The 16,392-nt window shown below is 41.1% G+C and overlaps 1 protein-coding gene across 1 annotated transcript in view; it reads left to right on the plus strand.

Moving 5' to 3' along the window:
- The window catches only part of LOC306739729 (transmembrane protein 132D), a gene marked incomplete at both ends in the record, with an annotated part of 218,612 nt that overhangs the window by 96,257 nt on the left and 105,963 nt on the right, over window positions 1–16,392 (plus strand). The window lies entirely within an intron of this gene.

Below are 16,392 nucleotides of genomic sequence, written 5' to 3' on the forward strand. Positions count from 1 at the left end.
ACTTATTTACTTCCAAACATTCCCACCTGGGAGATGGTCAGTACAACATTAGTCCTCTGCTACTTTGCAGCTGGCAGACCTGGTGCCTCAGCATCACAGTTAAGGAGAAGGGACTTGTTTGACTTAGTTTCACTCACTTTCCTCTGCACAGATTGTCCTCCGCAGAGTCATCAAGCGCATGTGACCCTCCGGCAAGCCGCTCCGTTCGCTCACCATTAGGCTTCCACCACCTCTATTTGTCATCTTGATGTTAACTCCATATTCCAGTGTAGATGAGTCAGCCGTGGCAAATAAATTCAGAGAGTCCATTGAATGAGCTCCTTAAAGTCTACACGGCATGTTTTTGTTGAATGAGTTCCAAAGAGTTGACTGTCGAAGCGGAAACAAGCTTTCCGGCGGCGGCGGCGCGTTGAATTAGTGGACTTAGTCAGGCCAGGAGGGAGGAGAGGAGAGAGGCGGAGCTGTTATCATACTGCAGCACCTGGACCAAAGACAGACAGGACGGGACAGAGATGTCTGTCAAACCCACAAACACTGAGGCAGAGACACACACACACACACCCAGCAGTAGAACACACACCAATGCTGTGTCTAGTGTTTATCCATTTCTCTTCTGCTCTTAAAGGTCATCGTGTCTGCCCTGTCATATCCTTTTCTCTCTTAATTCATCTCTTTGTCACTTCTCCTCTCCCTGTCTTCTTCTGTCTCTCCTTCCCTGTAATTTCTTCCTGTTTGTCATACAGCATGTTACGCCTCCTAATTTGGTGCCTTGTCTACTCTCTCTGAGACTTGACGTCTTTCTCTTATGTCTGTGTCTATATAATTCATTTTCCAGTGCTTTGGAATGCCAGCTTTAAATACGTTGTTTTCTTTTGGACCAGAGGAACGTTTTCATCGTTCTAAATACCCATAGTTGTGTTGTTTCCACATGACAAGAACATGGAAGTATTGATGGACTTTTTTAGCTCCTATTTCAGAGTATAGGTACTCCTCCAGCACAAGAGGAGTGTACGGTGATTCGTCAAAGCTACACCGGCAACCGCCATTTTTAGAAACCTGTTGTGCTGAGTACACAGCAGACAATGCAAAGAAATAAAACACAGACAAATGGACGAACAGTGAGGTCTAAAAATGAAGAACAAAGAGCCACTCCTCAGTGTGCTAACCCAGTAGCACAAGGCACACTCACTGGACCGGCGAACCTGATTCGAACAGAAATCGCAGCATACTTTTGTGAAGCCTATTTTGCTTGTGTCTACATGATTGTAGCACGTAATATAGTTGTCTAAATACTCCTATATTAGTGAAAAATAAGAAGAAAAGAAGCACAGCATACGTTCGGTAGCAAATTTGCTGTTCACCGATCTCCTAGCTGGTGAGCAATGGCGGGTTCAGCGCTCCTATTAGTGGTGTGAATGCAAATATTAATAAAAGCTCTTTGCATATTGATCTCTGGGCAGTTCCACTCAGTGAGTCCCCCGAGCAGTTTTGTACAAAAACTCCTAATTCAGTTTGAACATTGACTGCTCTCATGTTCAACACAATAATGATATGTTGATTGTACATGCAGCACCAAGACAACCATAAAACCGTAAAATTCATTTTTGTCTTTGTAAATGGAATATAATCTTCACATATCAATTCACACTTTTTTGCTCCAAATTTTGCTCCCTCATTTCTCCATGTGGTTTCCATCTCATTGTCATTCCTCATAGCAATCTTTTTTTCTGTCATTACCTCACAATTCAAGCTATTTTTCTGCCAGCACATTTTTTTGATCCTCTCTCTCTTTCAAGTGACTAAATCACACATAGGCAAACACACACACACACACACACACACAGACACACACACACACACACACACACACACACACACACACACACACACACACACACACACACACACACACACACACACGCATTTCTTGTATAAAAGAAGCCATTATGAAAAGCACAATCGCGGCCGCATGCCAGACAGTGCTGTGTAGGTGTGTGTGTCTGTGTGTACACGCGTAAGCGTGATTCTACGTATTGTGAGTGTTACTGAAGCACAGAAGAAAATTAAGCATTTTAAAGTGTGCCTCTGCTGTGGTTTTTTTAATTGCGATGACAGTAATGGAACCCCGAGGTGCTGCATCTCTCCCTCTGCGGGCGACTGTTTTAACCTTTTAGCTCTGTTTAAGATTAGCAATACAACATTAGCATACTGAGATCTCCGGCCCCTCTCACATTTTCTCCGCTAAGTGGTTCTTGTGAAGGTTGAGCGTTTTCAGACGGAGCTAAAATGTTCTTACTCGCAATCTGGAATTATGATGTGCCACTTTAACCTGTAAAATTGTCTGATTTACTAACCAAGCCTTTAATTTGCTTGGCCATCATGTGGCTGCATCGAATAGAAGTAGCAGTTTGTAACTTTAACTGTAAAACTACTGTCAATAACCAACTTTGACTGTTTGCAAAACTTCCTCGTTGAGCAAGAACATTCTGACATTCAAGAACTGAAAAAAAACAGTGACTCAAAACAGATTCTCCTTTTCACAGGAGAACGTGGCTTTGATTTTCTGGCAATGAGGTTTTGAAATGCTTTTCTTCTTGGTGGTGAACATATTGAATGTTGAAGTTTGAAGTGCTCTTAAAAAAAGAAACCAAAGCTCTTCAGGTTTGCAACTTCATCACCATTATGAAGGTTATGTCTCTCTATTTTTCTTGACAATTAAGAGGAGACAAATGGATTCAAATAATGTGTTCTTTTCTCAATGCAGCAGTTAGATTGACTAAAATAGACTAAAATGTCAACAGGGTTGACTAAAACTAAATAGTTATAGTTTTCTCTGATGAGACTGGAATGCCCAGACTTTTAGCAACTAAAACTTGATGAAAGCAACATGATGAATAACTATGATACAACTAACTAAACAAAGCACATCAAGGTCACTTTCATTTCATTAAAACCCAGCTCTCCAGCCAGACTCAAAACAGACTGTTTGCTCTGTCTGTGTCTTGATGTGTGTGTAAAAGTGTCCTACATCCTCTTCACCTGTTAATGTTATTGTTTGTGTGAATGTGTGAGTTGTCCGCTTGACAAACTGATATGACGTGCCCTGTTGTTCCATTCACTCCCAGAAACACACCTCAGACTCCGGTGTCGTTCCTCTCATCGTTGATGGTTGGTTGATCAAACTTGTTGTTTGCTGGTTTTGTTGACATGTTTATTTGTTTCTTCTGTCGGCCTACCGGTACCTTGGTGACCATTGTTGGAGCCAAATGAGACCTGTGTTTTCTTGCTTCGCAAAAGTATGTCTTTTTGTGTGTGTGCCAGTGGATGTCAGCGTACTGTATGCATGTGTAAGTGTGAGCTGGCCAGTCGGAATCAGACAAGATTAGTGTGTGTGTGTGTGTGTGTGTGTGTGTGTGTGTGAGATTTGTAGACTTGACTTGAACTCCAATGGGATGCTTCGGTTGATTAATATCAATCAAATCCCACAGATACATTCTCCCATTGTCATCCCCTGAAGTACTTTTGGATCTCTTCATCTCATAATGAATAAAAGTCTGAAGTCTTGGACTTTCTGTTCAAATGAGCCAGAGCTTTATTGCACTTTTGAGGAAGCAGTTCTCTCTCTCTCTCTCTCACTCATGGAACTTGGTGGAACTTTCTTTTCTCAAAAACAAGTCTCTTGTTCACTATCTCGGCTGTGACTCGCTAAAGTTCCTCTTGATAACAGAGGCACAATCCTCTCTGCTAGTTTTAAGTTTCAGTAACAGATTGTTGGGTCAACAAATCTACGCTACAAAGAAAAAAGGTAAAACCTTTTTCGGCGAACATTAAATAATAGCAAATGTACGATAACTGTAATTATTTTATTACACAGTTCTTAAAGCTTAATCCATTGTTACAAACATGAATTTAAGATGAGCACAGCTGCTGTTCTGTATAGTAAGTAGGACTGTTGTGATGAAGCTGCATTTTCCATCAACACAAGCAAAGGTGTAGAGATCCGAAGCTTTCTTCACATGTTGAAGATGCTGTTCCAGACTAGAGAAAGGGGTCTTGCTTTGTGTTCGGCCAGGAGCATCAGAAGAAACGGAAATCGATTTGAAGGAACATTACATACATATCCAAGAATTTGACTCATTTTAAGGTTTTTGACTACCATCTGGTTTCATTGTTGCTTTTTTTTTCCTCTTTCTTTCTTTTCTATTCTCTCTTTTGGATTTCATCTATTGTGACAAAAACATTTTTACCTCTGAACCTTGAATACCAAAGCTGACTGGTGAGGCAATTGTGCTGCTTTCTGTCAGAGCTGCAGCAGTGGTCTTTTGCTATTGTTGCTGAACCGGTGAGGCCACATTCTGACTCTTCCACTTATTCCAGCCAAATATGCCCACACTGCTTTTCAACACCAGTCACCAGTAGGTTACCTTGAAGTGTTTCCAAATAACCTTAATCTAAGTTAAGAAAGTACAAAGTATTCAAACAAATATAAACAACACAAAGGTAAGCAGTACACTAACTGTCATCCCCCTCCGAATCCAAATAGTCCTGATACTGGAAAACAACACAAACAAACCGCATCATATTAATTATGTAGCAATAATGTACCAAGTGCATTGCAAGGGATTTCTTTTCATTTTTTAAATCTGGTGGTAAAAGTCCTCCTTTAGCGTTCCGCTCTCTGCCTGTGGTTGCTACACTGCTAATCTGGGACCTTAGCCCAGAGGACTAGCTTGGAGCTGCTACCACAGCCAACAACCCACCACCATTGTCTGTGTCTTTGTTTACACAGAAATATGTCGTTCTAATCCCATGTGTGGTGGGAAGTAAAGTGGGCGGTTTGATTCCATGTGTGAGGATTTTTATTTGAAAGCGATCCAGTAACCAAACATCAAGCAGTGCAGATTACATTATCGCCGTCCTGCTTCGAAATGTGTAAAGAGGTAGCAGTTGTAAAAGTCCCACGCTTTGCTGCATGCATGCTGGACTGCTACACATTGACTTCATCCAACGCCAGGAAAGATTGAGACTACAAAGAGAGGGTCAGTAACAGGTTGCTGTTAGTTTGGTAATACGATAAGTGCTTTGTGTGACAGCTGTAAAACATGCAAGAAAGAATGACTATACCTGCACTAATGTAGGACTGTGTGTTGACTCAGACTTTTATTAAGGTGCGTCAAGAGTAATCATTTATGAAATACAAACAACTACAGTTATGGAGCCCATTCACAGCTTTATGTCAATGACTCGTTTTTCATTTTCATGGCAGCGCCCTGAAGTCTCATTTAGTTTTGAACTCGTGCATTCATACTCAATCTGCAATGTTTTTTTAGACCTTCAATATACAATATTTTTGGAGGTTGTCCCGAACGTGAACAGACTTCCCCTGAGATATGCTCTCTATTACTGTAGATATTTGCCTCCATCCACATATCTCTCCATCCTTCCACCTATTAATTCATCCATTTTCTTTTCTGTTAAAGGTTGTGGGAGGCTGTGACCAATGCCACCTTGCACTGGGTGAACAGAATTCCAGTCTATCACAGAGCTAACACACCAATGATTCTGAGTCATCTAACTTTCATGTCTTTGGATTGTGGAAAGAAACCAGAGCACATGGAGGCAAAACATATATGTGTGGGCCAACAGATGCCAATTCCACTTAGAATGGCGGCAGGCGAATCTGAAATCTCAGCATACCTCAACACCATTCACTGAGTTCACTCTGTATTCACAACCTTTTTAACAAGCTGGTTGAAAAGTGTGTTTCATTGACAATGCTTGACAAACAAAACTTGTTGTCAGCCCTCAACCTGACTGACACTTAATTTGGTAACCTGGTCAAAGTGTTACAGAATGCATACGGACTACATATTTCAACGCTTCACTGAAACTCTAATTAAGTTAGAACTTTAGGCATGGTCAGTGGTTTTCATCCTACTCCTCCACAGCTGTGTTTGACAGCTGCCTTGGGACAAACGTCAGGAGTTACTGTACTAAAGCTGCATTGGCTTCCACAGGACAGAAAATCATCATATTCATTGTCATACTCCTCACCGTCATCATATCCACGGCTCTCTTGGCATAACACTGTGTCCTGGGCCATGCAACTTACATAGTGCATACATACATAATGGATATGGAGCTGATATTATACATTGTAATTAAGGAATGAATTAATCGTGTCACCCTTTGGTGACCAAGTAATTCCAACAGCAGTGGCAGGTTTCTGGCAACAAAAAACATTAAAGTACAAGTCAGAAAACTAGTTCTGAAGTCTGAAGTCTCAGCAGCTGGCTGGATGACAACCATCCAGAACAAACTTCTGCAGATTATGGTCTTTAGTACCATAGTGGACAGATGTAGTATGGATGCATGCGTAGAGGCTTCTATAATGGCTACCCCTGCAGGGCTGGTGGTGCAGAGGCCTGTTCAGTGGTGCAAAACAAAGACCAGGTCTGGAGCAGAAGGCAACTGATGGCATTGTCTTCACTCATTCATAATTAACACACACAAGGGGCCAACATATGTGTACAAAGGCATGTTGAAGTTCCCATTCATTGAGCAAAGAGGCATGCAGTGCAAGGGACTTCACATGTTTACCTAATGTACTGTACGCTGAATCAAACAAACACAAACAGACATTGCACACATATAACTGTTTTCCAGCAGTTTTCATCATTAATACAATAGTCATTTAGCGGTGGACTTATATAACTGGGGAGCCAGCTGCTCAGGGAGCAAGAGTGTCTGTGGAGAGGGACAGCAGTTGTATAGTGTGTGTGTGGTCATGTGGATGGATGGTTGGGGGATGGTCGCTTACTTTTTATTAGAAAAGCTTGATTTTGTTGTCAGACAAAATCTAAAACGCTAAATGGAAATACGGTTTTGCTAAAACAATTGGAAACATTTATGACGGTGGTACTTACAGTTGTCCAGTTTGATCAGTCTGTAGTAAACAGCTGAAATAATGAGATTTTGACAATACAGCTTGCTGTAGTAATGCCTTGCCGGGATAAACAAGAAAAGCAGAACGAGTGGATGAAAAAATATTTTGAGAGACGCGGTCAACGTGGGTTGACATGAGATTTTAACTGTCGGTTGTAATATCTATCAACAGCAGTATGCTAGCTACCTCTATCGTAATGGTTTATCTTGGTTTAGTTGCAACTACTAAGCTATGGAGAAAGTGACGTCATAGTTAAAAGGAAACAACGTGGGACAAACTGCGTTCTCCCCCAGCTGCTTTTATGCTCCATGACCTTCTCCCTCTGAATTGTTGTGCCGTCATGCTATTTGGCCATGCTATTTGTTCAACACTGACGAGGGTTATAATTCCCATGTCCGCCTGTCAGGAGGTGGTTGGAGTTAGGTCCCAAACGCCGACGATGTAAAGTTATTTAGCAACAGAAAGACAGGATCAAAAGGGTCACAAACATTGAGGCACAACTAGGAACCAAACGGCTAACACACAGTTTGATCAGACACTGGGACAGAAGACAAACATGGTTTAAATACAAGGGGAGGGTGAAGGTAACGAGGCACAGGTGGAAACAATGAGGGCAGGACTTCACAATCAAACAGGGGACAGGCACACGAGGAGGGAGGAGTCTGGAACAAGGACAGGTGAAGGGAATGTACAATCAGGGACAAGGCAGACAGCAGGAAGTGCGGGGACACAGAAGACACAAGAGACACGGACTACAAAATAAAACAGGAAACAACCCAACACCGTCACACTGCCAGCTGTCCTTGCGAGGCGAACGTAAACAAGTTTGTAATAAGGTATTTGAACACACAACAAAAGTAGCTTTTTCTGAGGGCAGTCTCAACCAAGGTAATGGAATAAAAGAGTCGTGCATGTTCAATGCCAATCATCAGTGCAGCTGCTCCAGAAAGAGGCCGCAGGGAAGTGTTTTGAATGATATTCCATTTGTGTTAGAAGAGAAGATGAGAGTGATCGAGAACATTTTACTGGAAAAAAAATATGAGGAAAGCTGTCTTTATAGGAAATAAAAAGCCAATGTAAAAGTGGGCAGAAGGACAACAAATGAAAGACAGAATGAAAAGACAACTAAGGAAGTGAATAAAAGGGAGAGATGCATCCAGAGTTAAAAAACAGAGAAAAAGATTCTGGGTAGAAAGATATAACAGGTGTTCTCACAGTGAGACGCATTTGACCTGTGACCAACATAACGGGGCTCTTTTACATCCTTCTTTCAAATGTCTAACAACAGTTTGTTATGACTTTCCAAATTTATAGCATCCCATCTGTCTCATCATATCTTAAAAAAACATCCCCACCTGTTCGTTCTAACAATTTGAAACCCTTGCCTTCCAGTCTGTCCATCACTCCATCTTAAAAAAATACATACACTCAAGGTCTCGATAAAGTAAATCGCCATAATTGCAAGATGTTTAAAGTATGAAAACTCAAGAAAAAGACGCCTGCTCCCACGAGGCAAAACATCAGCAATATTAACACAACAATATCTCTATCATAAAAGTATTAATGTATGCTTTTCTTTCATCATCATAAACTTAATATTTAAAATGACTTTTAACATTTTACAGGATTAACCATTCCCGAGAAGTATGCATCACAGGTTGAGAACTTCTTGTCACAGCACCAACTGTGCAACTTGTGAAGACCTTGTTACGAAAATAAGCACTTTCTCGACTTTTCAATTTGTTGACAGCTCATCACTTGTCGGGAAAGTAACCCTGTCTCTTCCCAGTGTTACGATCACAACAACAGATTGTTTTGCCTCCGCATCTCAAAAAGCAGGCAAACCACAAAACAAGATTTTAATGATTTGACAGTTGACTCATTTGAATGCCGCTCATGTCCAATGAAGGCAGCTTTCCCCCCCGAATGTGTTGAGGAATATGCAGGTGTTTGTTTGTTGTTGAACATCTGTCTGCACTTTGAATGACTCGCTGCCATTTTCCCTTTTCGGCGCTAGTGCTGTTTCCTACAGTCATGAATTATCAACGAGGGTTTTGATTCAAACAATATACATATTTGCAAACTTTAAAAAAAAAAAATGGATATTTTTAAAGGGAAATAATATTTTCCTGATTGTTATCTGTTGTTAAATAAAGATATCGCCTCCTCTGAGCCAACAATCTTGATTTAACAATCATCCTAACGAACAGATATTAATGCTTATTTTGGCTTCTACACCAGCAGGAATCCTCTAAAAAGTCGGTGTTCTACGGTGTCAGAAAGTGGCCCTCCACTTCCACGTAAGACACCTGGATGTGCGGGTTCAGTTTGGATAAGCTGCACCTCTACACAGTGTCTCTTATGCCGTGTTCACACCAAAACAGTTGCGAATTTTCGCAACGCCACTTCGCCTATATCGCGCCGCAGGTGAAAAATTCGCACTATGTGGTTAATCCGTTTCATCGCAACCATCGCTGGGGAAAGGGGGCGGGGCTTATTTCTGTGTCTTGAAAACATTTACTATTTCCTTCATCCACCAGGTAAATAACCACTAGTTCTGCTTTATACTTGTTCAGGAAGTCCCACACACGTCGGAACATCAACCGCCCCGGGTCTGGGTTCATAACATTATCCGTAGTCACACACAGCTCCGACTCCCCCAGGACGAGTGTCTGAATGAAGTCGTTTCCAGCGCTCCTTCAGCGGACCAGCAGTTTCATTCAGTAACGGCGGTGATGCCGGATGGAGCTTCTCAACACTGATTGGCTTTCGCAACTCGGCGTCGTGCGAATTATTCGCTGGAGTTGAAATATTTGAACGCCGGCGAAAAAGCGAAAAAGCGGAAAAGCGGAGTTGCGAATATTCGCAACGCCGTTTCGCCTCTATCGCGACGCCCGGCGAAAAATCCGCTTATTCGCAACCTGACGCGGCTGTGCATTGACTTAACATGTAATCTGGACGCGCGAATATTTCGCAACTGTTTTGGTGTGAACACGGCATTACAGTATCCTTCCAACCCGTCTTTCCCTAAAACATCTGTTCCAACAACAACTTTAGATGAACAATATGTCTTCTTTTACTTTTGTCTCTCAGACACATCTGCTGCTGTACATGCGGCAACGTTTTCTGACACATAGCGTATGGCGGGTCTGCTCTTTTGTTTTGAGAAGAATGCCTTTTAAAGTTTACGTTTCAGGCATTTTGCCACATTTTGTCACTTTCATCCTGAGCAACTTGGCAATGAATGGAACTGTAGAATACTTTTCAATTCCTTGAACTTTACAGGAAACCAACTGAGTGCAAAGCTCAGAGCTGTATGGATCACTGAGAACCTCAAATAATAGTATTTAAAAAAACGAACAAGCCCCTCAATATTTTTTTTCATTTATCTTGCATTACCATTCATACCATAGCTTTCTACTATTTTGAACTCAGTAGCTTGAGAGGAGTGAGGTGAACAAAAATCTGAGAAATTGAGTGCTTGAAAAACCAAAGGTCCTGAGGCTCTGGGCACTTAATGCCTGTGCCTTTGACCACCTCTGGGTACTCTAAGAGGACATTGGTAGATTTGCTTTTCAGGAACTCAAGACTTTATCTTCACCGTGACTGTACAGATTCCAGTTCTAGTTTTGGGCCGTAGAAACACCAAACATGGTTCCGCAAAAAGGTGAACCTAAAGTTTGTCATTTAGTTTAGTTTGACCAATAATGGCAATTTATTCCATCAGCAGATGGTGTAAGAGGTGAAAAATGTAGTGAAAGAGAAAACAAACATTCAAACAAACTCCAGCAAACGTGAAGTTGAAGTAAGAGCAATATCTTCGTTGAGACTTCAGAAAATTTGATCGTAATTTCATGAATTAGGGGTAAGGACTGGTATGAAAAAGAGCTCACAAATGGATTTTCTTCCGTTATGTGCTGTGTGAAGCTTGAGAGCTGCCTTTGGAAAAAGCACCAACCTCCTTGTATCGGTTGTGACCATGTGAACTCTATTTATAGAGATCAATCAAGGCCCTAGTTTTGTCCGTTTAATCTCCTATTTCAGAATGTGCCTGGTAAATGGTCAGCCCGCTGCCCTTTCAGCTCCTCCGCTGTGATGCTGAAAGATCAACTGGTTCTGAAAACGGTGACGATTACTACTCTAAGGTCTAAGTAGGTGTGGATTCAACGATCTTTCCCAAGGTTATTGTTCCTCTCCCTGTCTTTATTTCTAACCCTGCCTTCTCTGTCACTAACCATCACTCTCTCTCTCGCTCTCTGCTGAGTGTAACTATGTTCTTCTATCATCAAATTCTCCTCAAGGAAACCCGAGTTATCACGAGCACTGCAGTGATTTACACACACACACACACACACACACACACACACACACACACACACACAGTCATACATGTGACCTTGTGTCAGTGCTGATAGTGCCCCTGTATAAGAATGAGATAGCGGGTGTGTTGCGGTGAGTACGATTAGATGTATTCCAAGTAGAAACCAGAGGGAGATACAACATACATTTAGACTTCATCTCATGATTAGAGAACAATCACAGACTCTCCTTTACCTCATTGCATTGGGAGCACTAAAGGTTTTCAACGAGGCAAATAATGTGGAAAGAGTATTTAAAGGATATACGACTAGGTGTAAAGGGAATTAATTAGACTTAAGTGATTCTCCCTTTTAGCAGAACAATCATTTATCCTTTTCTTGCACATATTGCTTGCATTCCTGGGTCCCTATTCCTGGAGATAAAGACCAAGCTATAAATACGCAGAGCTTCATTTACATTCATCTCATTCCACTTCTTCATCCAGCTGTGCTCTCACTTTTGGGACTTTTTGGTGCTAAGTAAGGTAAATAAACATGCTAAATAAGGTAAATACACATTTAATCTATTTGGTCGACATACGAGGCAAATTAAGTGAGTTACTTGTACTCAAGTAGGCATTGAAAAGGCATTCTTAATGTGTGAATTTTTACTTTAATTGATTTCACAATTTTGGCTTATTTTTGTCGCGTCGCTTACCGTAATCATCCAGCAGCTAAAGATGGAGCAAAATCAGAATTTGTCTCGGAGAAAGAGCCACAATGCAGTAGATGTACAATCTGCGCGAGTAAGGTTAAAGAGACCCCCTTGGGCATAAAAGAATTGAAAAGAGACATCATCACAATGACAGAAGCATTTAAACGTACAATTGTGATTTTAAAAGAGCAAAGGGACACTTTATTGCAGTGTAGCTTTTTGGCAGATTGCCGTTTTCTACTTGGAAAACAAGTGTTGAAGTGCCTATAAACAAGGCACTGCTCCAGAAAAAAGAGGAAAATAAAATCAATGGTAATGCTCTGTGAGCTACTCCGAGGCCAACAGGAGCAGACTGTAGATGTGAATGTGTGTAATGTATGAGCGTAACTCCAGGAACGAGGGAGGAATAGACGGCCGGTTAATGTTCTTGCTGTAAATAAGGTTTTAAGTCTATTACAAATTCTTGCTTTGACAAGGCATTTTTTTATTTCAGAAGAAAATAATACAGCGACATCTGACAGCTACTGTAAAGCCACAGTTGTTTCTCTCCAGTAAGCTACTGTATCAGAGAAAACACTGTAAGTCATTGTAATCAACATGTACAGTCGTTTATCTGTGGTAAGCGGTAAATTACCGTGAAAATAAACACTTGATGGGTGGGATCATGGGGCCAAGCTTTATGACTCGCTCTCAATCTCACAGCTATATACAGTATGACACATTATACAGTAGTACAGTAGGTCACTCTTAGAATTTCATTGTACATTTACATCACAACTTATTAAGTCTTGAGGCTTATCACACACATATTGAGTTGCAGATCAGTCATCCATGTTCAATTTAGACCAGAATCATTGACCTGAAACGTAAAACAAATGTTGATAAAGATTGAGGAAGGCCAATGAGGCAAAGTGAAAGAGAGAGAGAGAGAGAGAGAGAGAGAGAGAGAGAGAGAGAGAGAGAGAGAGAGAGAGAGAGAGAGAGAACAGGGAGAAGTGTTGCTTGTCTTTCTGCATTACCTATAAATACAGACAGATAGAGAAAGAAAGACACACAGACACTTGTCAGGCTTCGTTGCTGTACACAGATCTGACAGAAGCAGCTTAGGGACGCAGCCTTGTCCATCATCCTGCTTGTTGACAGACATGCACAGACACAGGCACACCACAGTCCTGACAGATGCAACATGGGAAAACAGTGTTGCTGCGATTTCTTACGTGTGTGTAAAAGTGTGTGCAGGAGTGTGTGCGTGGTTATTATGTGTGTTCATCATCCAGGTGAGCAAAATCAATCTACCTTTTCCCAAAAGATGCATCTCTGAATTTTAGGGTTGAACTGACAACCACTGAAAGCTGTAGACTAACTCGATATTGAAAGCCACATTCTGTTTATAAATTAGCTCCTGATTTTGCCTCCGTCATAATGACAGCATGTTTTTGGGTTGTCCGCCTGTCCGTCCGGTTCATTTTCCTGAATGTGATATCTTTATGAACGCCTAGATGGAATTTCTTCAAATTTGCCACAAACGTCCATTTGGACTCAAGGATGAAGTGATAAGTATTTGGTAGTCAAAGGTCAAGGTCACAGCGACCTCACAAAACACGTTTTTGGCCACAATTCAATAATTCTACATATGACAATTTCAGACAAATGGAAAAAGAGAAAAAAAGAAGGAAGGGATGACAATTTGGACCGACGTGTGGAAACTGTCTGTTTTGGAGACGCACATAACAATTAAGTGATAACTCTAGTTCTATTGACTCAAACAACACTAGTTGTGACTTACAAGGATCTAAGATAGTTATCTCATTTTAATTTACTTTTTAGACTTTAAAAGAGCAGTGTAATACATCACTTCTCTTGTTAGCATTTGCAGTCAATAAGTCATAAAACCAAAAGAAAGAATGATTACATACTATACAGTACATTCTGTTTTTTAAAAATGTCCTCATATACTTACAACTAAATAATGTTTTATCGTGGTCTTACAAACTTGACAAACTATAGACAGATTGTTGACATGATTAAAGCACCAATGACTTAGCCAACCCACAATATCATATACATGTTTGACTTATTGCCCTATTAAAAATCTACATCAGCATACCCTTGAAATTCTGCAAATTCAACATTCACTCTCCTTCTAGCCACCTGAGGGAAATATCTGTCGCTGTAGCTCCTAGCTCCACCATTTTGACCAGCTAGTACACAGTTTGGTGCTGGGTAGGCAGCGCACAGGTGGTTTACCAGAGCTCTGCCTGCTGAAAACAACTGTCTGCTACGGCTATGGTGAGGTCAATGAGAGCATTCAGAGCTAACTCAAACAGTAAAGTGGCATTCTGTAATACCGAAACAATTTGAGTAGGCCTATCTGTGAGTGCACTACATAACTTTCACGCTACATGACACGCCCCTTGAAACAATCAAGGTTTGGTTAGGTTTAGGTGCCACAATTGCATGGTTTGGTTCACGAAAAAGAATAAGTATGTTAATACTGGAAGTCATCTCAGGTGGTGTGTCATGTAGTTAAGTGTAAACTGGGTCTGCCGTGTAGCCTGCTGATTGATCCTTCTCAAACAATTAGCTGAAAGACACTAAAATGGTCCACGTAGCCGAGGGGAGCTGCAGAGTCAAATGATAATTCTCTTGAGGTTCATTGCAACGACCAGCGCCTGTCACATTAAGCACAGGAGGTCGCTCGTCAGGAAAAAGGCAGGGTGTATAAAGCGTTTGATGAAACTACAAATGTTGTTCTGTGACAGTCTCCATTTGCTGCATGTTATTGTTTTGTCAACTCCGATCTAATTTGAACACCCTACAATTTCTCACCGAAAATAAGTATTTTCTGCCTGTTGTGACATATTTGTTGCAGTGTTTGGTTGTCACCCTTCAGATAATTTGTCAGTTGTAATCATTGGCAGTCCGTCTCAAAATGTTCAATGACAGGCCTCTACTATCCGTAATCGTGGTCGCTTTCGGCGAATGTTGCAATTTTACAGTTTTGGGCTGGTTTGGTTGCGGTGTCTGACTGCATCTGTAAATGTGTTGTGTATGAATGTTTAGATTGTATCTGCTGCTCAGAAAGTGCATTATTTGATATCAATTAACAAGAATGTGGATTGTGCTCTCTTTGACAGAGAAGTGCTGGAGAAGTTGTATTCATTTTTTGCCCCCCCGATTCTGTTTTATTTATGATTTGTCTTTTACACAACCGTCTTTCTCGAGTGAATGTTTCCCAGCCGCTGTTCAGGCATACGTTTCTGTTCTCCATTCCAGTCAGTCTGTCATTCACATTATATCTTCTGTATTTGGTGCTCCTCCTAACTCGCTTTGCTTCACGTACTTTTCTTAGCCACCGTCTGGGTGAAGTAAATTTCCTTTGAAGTGGATTATCTTAAATTCTGGCTCTGTTGAGGAGGAGGACCGAGTGAATGGGAGACAGAGGGAGAGAAGTGAGAGGTAGGGAGATAGAGGAGACAGAAAGAGAGAGGGATAAAGAGAAAATAACACAGCAAGCAGAAGAATTGCTATGTTTTTTTTATATTATTATTTTATGTAGCATTCAACTGTTAAATAATAAAAGAGGAGAACCGCCCATTATTTTTATGCTGCGTTGCTGCATACACACACTAATGCTATTTCGCTTAGGAACATAGACACACTAGACTCAAACAATGTGTACATTGGCTTACTTGCTCAAGCTCTCACTTCCTTTTCCCTCATTTTATTCTAACCGTAGCACATGGACAACACACAATTGGTCGACCAGGGAACATTTTCCGTTCCTTTAAAATTAAACCAAGACACATTTGTTCAGAGTGAAGTTTTCACAAGAGAGTCGTTCCCTTTGCGGCTAATACAAGCATCTTGTTTACACACACAGGTGCATCCATACATGTATACTCGCAAACATATGTACAGAAAGCATGTCAAGGGACAGGCATGGCATATTTGCTGGCAGCTTTTGGCAAGACATGAAGAGAGACAAACACAAGAAAGTATTAATGAGAAAGAGGACAAAAGAGGATTGGTAGTTTTTTTTCCTTCTGTGTGGAGGAAAAAGTTTTGTCTGTGTTGGTATTTGTTGTTTGCCAGACTGTTGTAAGTGTGTTAATAAGAAGAGCAGTAAACAAGCTTGTGTGCATTTGCGTGCATGCCTATGAAGTCTGTTAATAAACTGAGGGAGGGTCTTGTCAAAGTGATAAATAGAACAAAACACACCGGAACGGATTAGAGAAAGAGAGGGGGGAAGAGGGAGACAAAGAAAATAAAGAGATTAACCATAGAATGCCTTGAAATTGAAGGGTGGAGGAGGGGCAGAGGGAGGGATGAAGTAAGGTATATAGGGAAGGAAAAGAGGGAGGAAGGTAGGGATGGAAATCACTGAGGGATGGATGAAAGGCAGAAGAAAAGCTTTAGGAGGACGTGAGGAA

The sequence above is a fragment of the Taurulus bubalis genome (genome assembly GCF_910589615.1).
Source record: "Taurulus bubalis genome assembly, chromosome: 8".
NCBI classification, from domain to species: Eukaryota; Metazoa; Chordata; class Actinopteri; order Perciformes; family Cottidae; genus Taurulus; species Taurulus bubalis.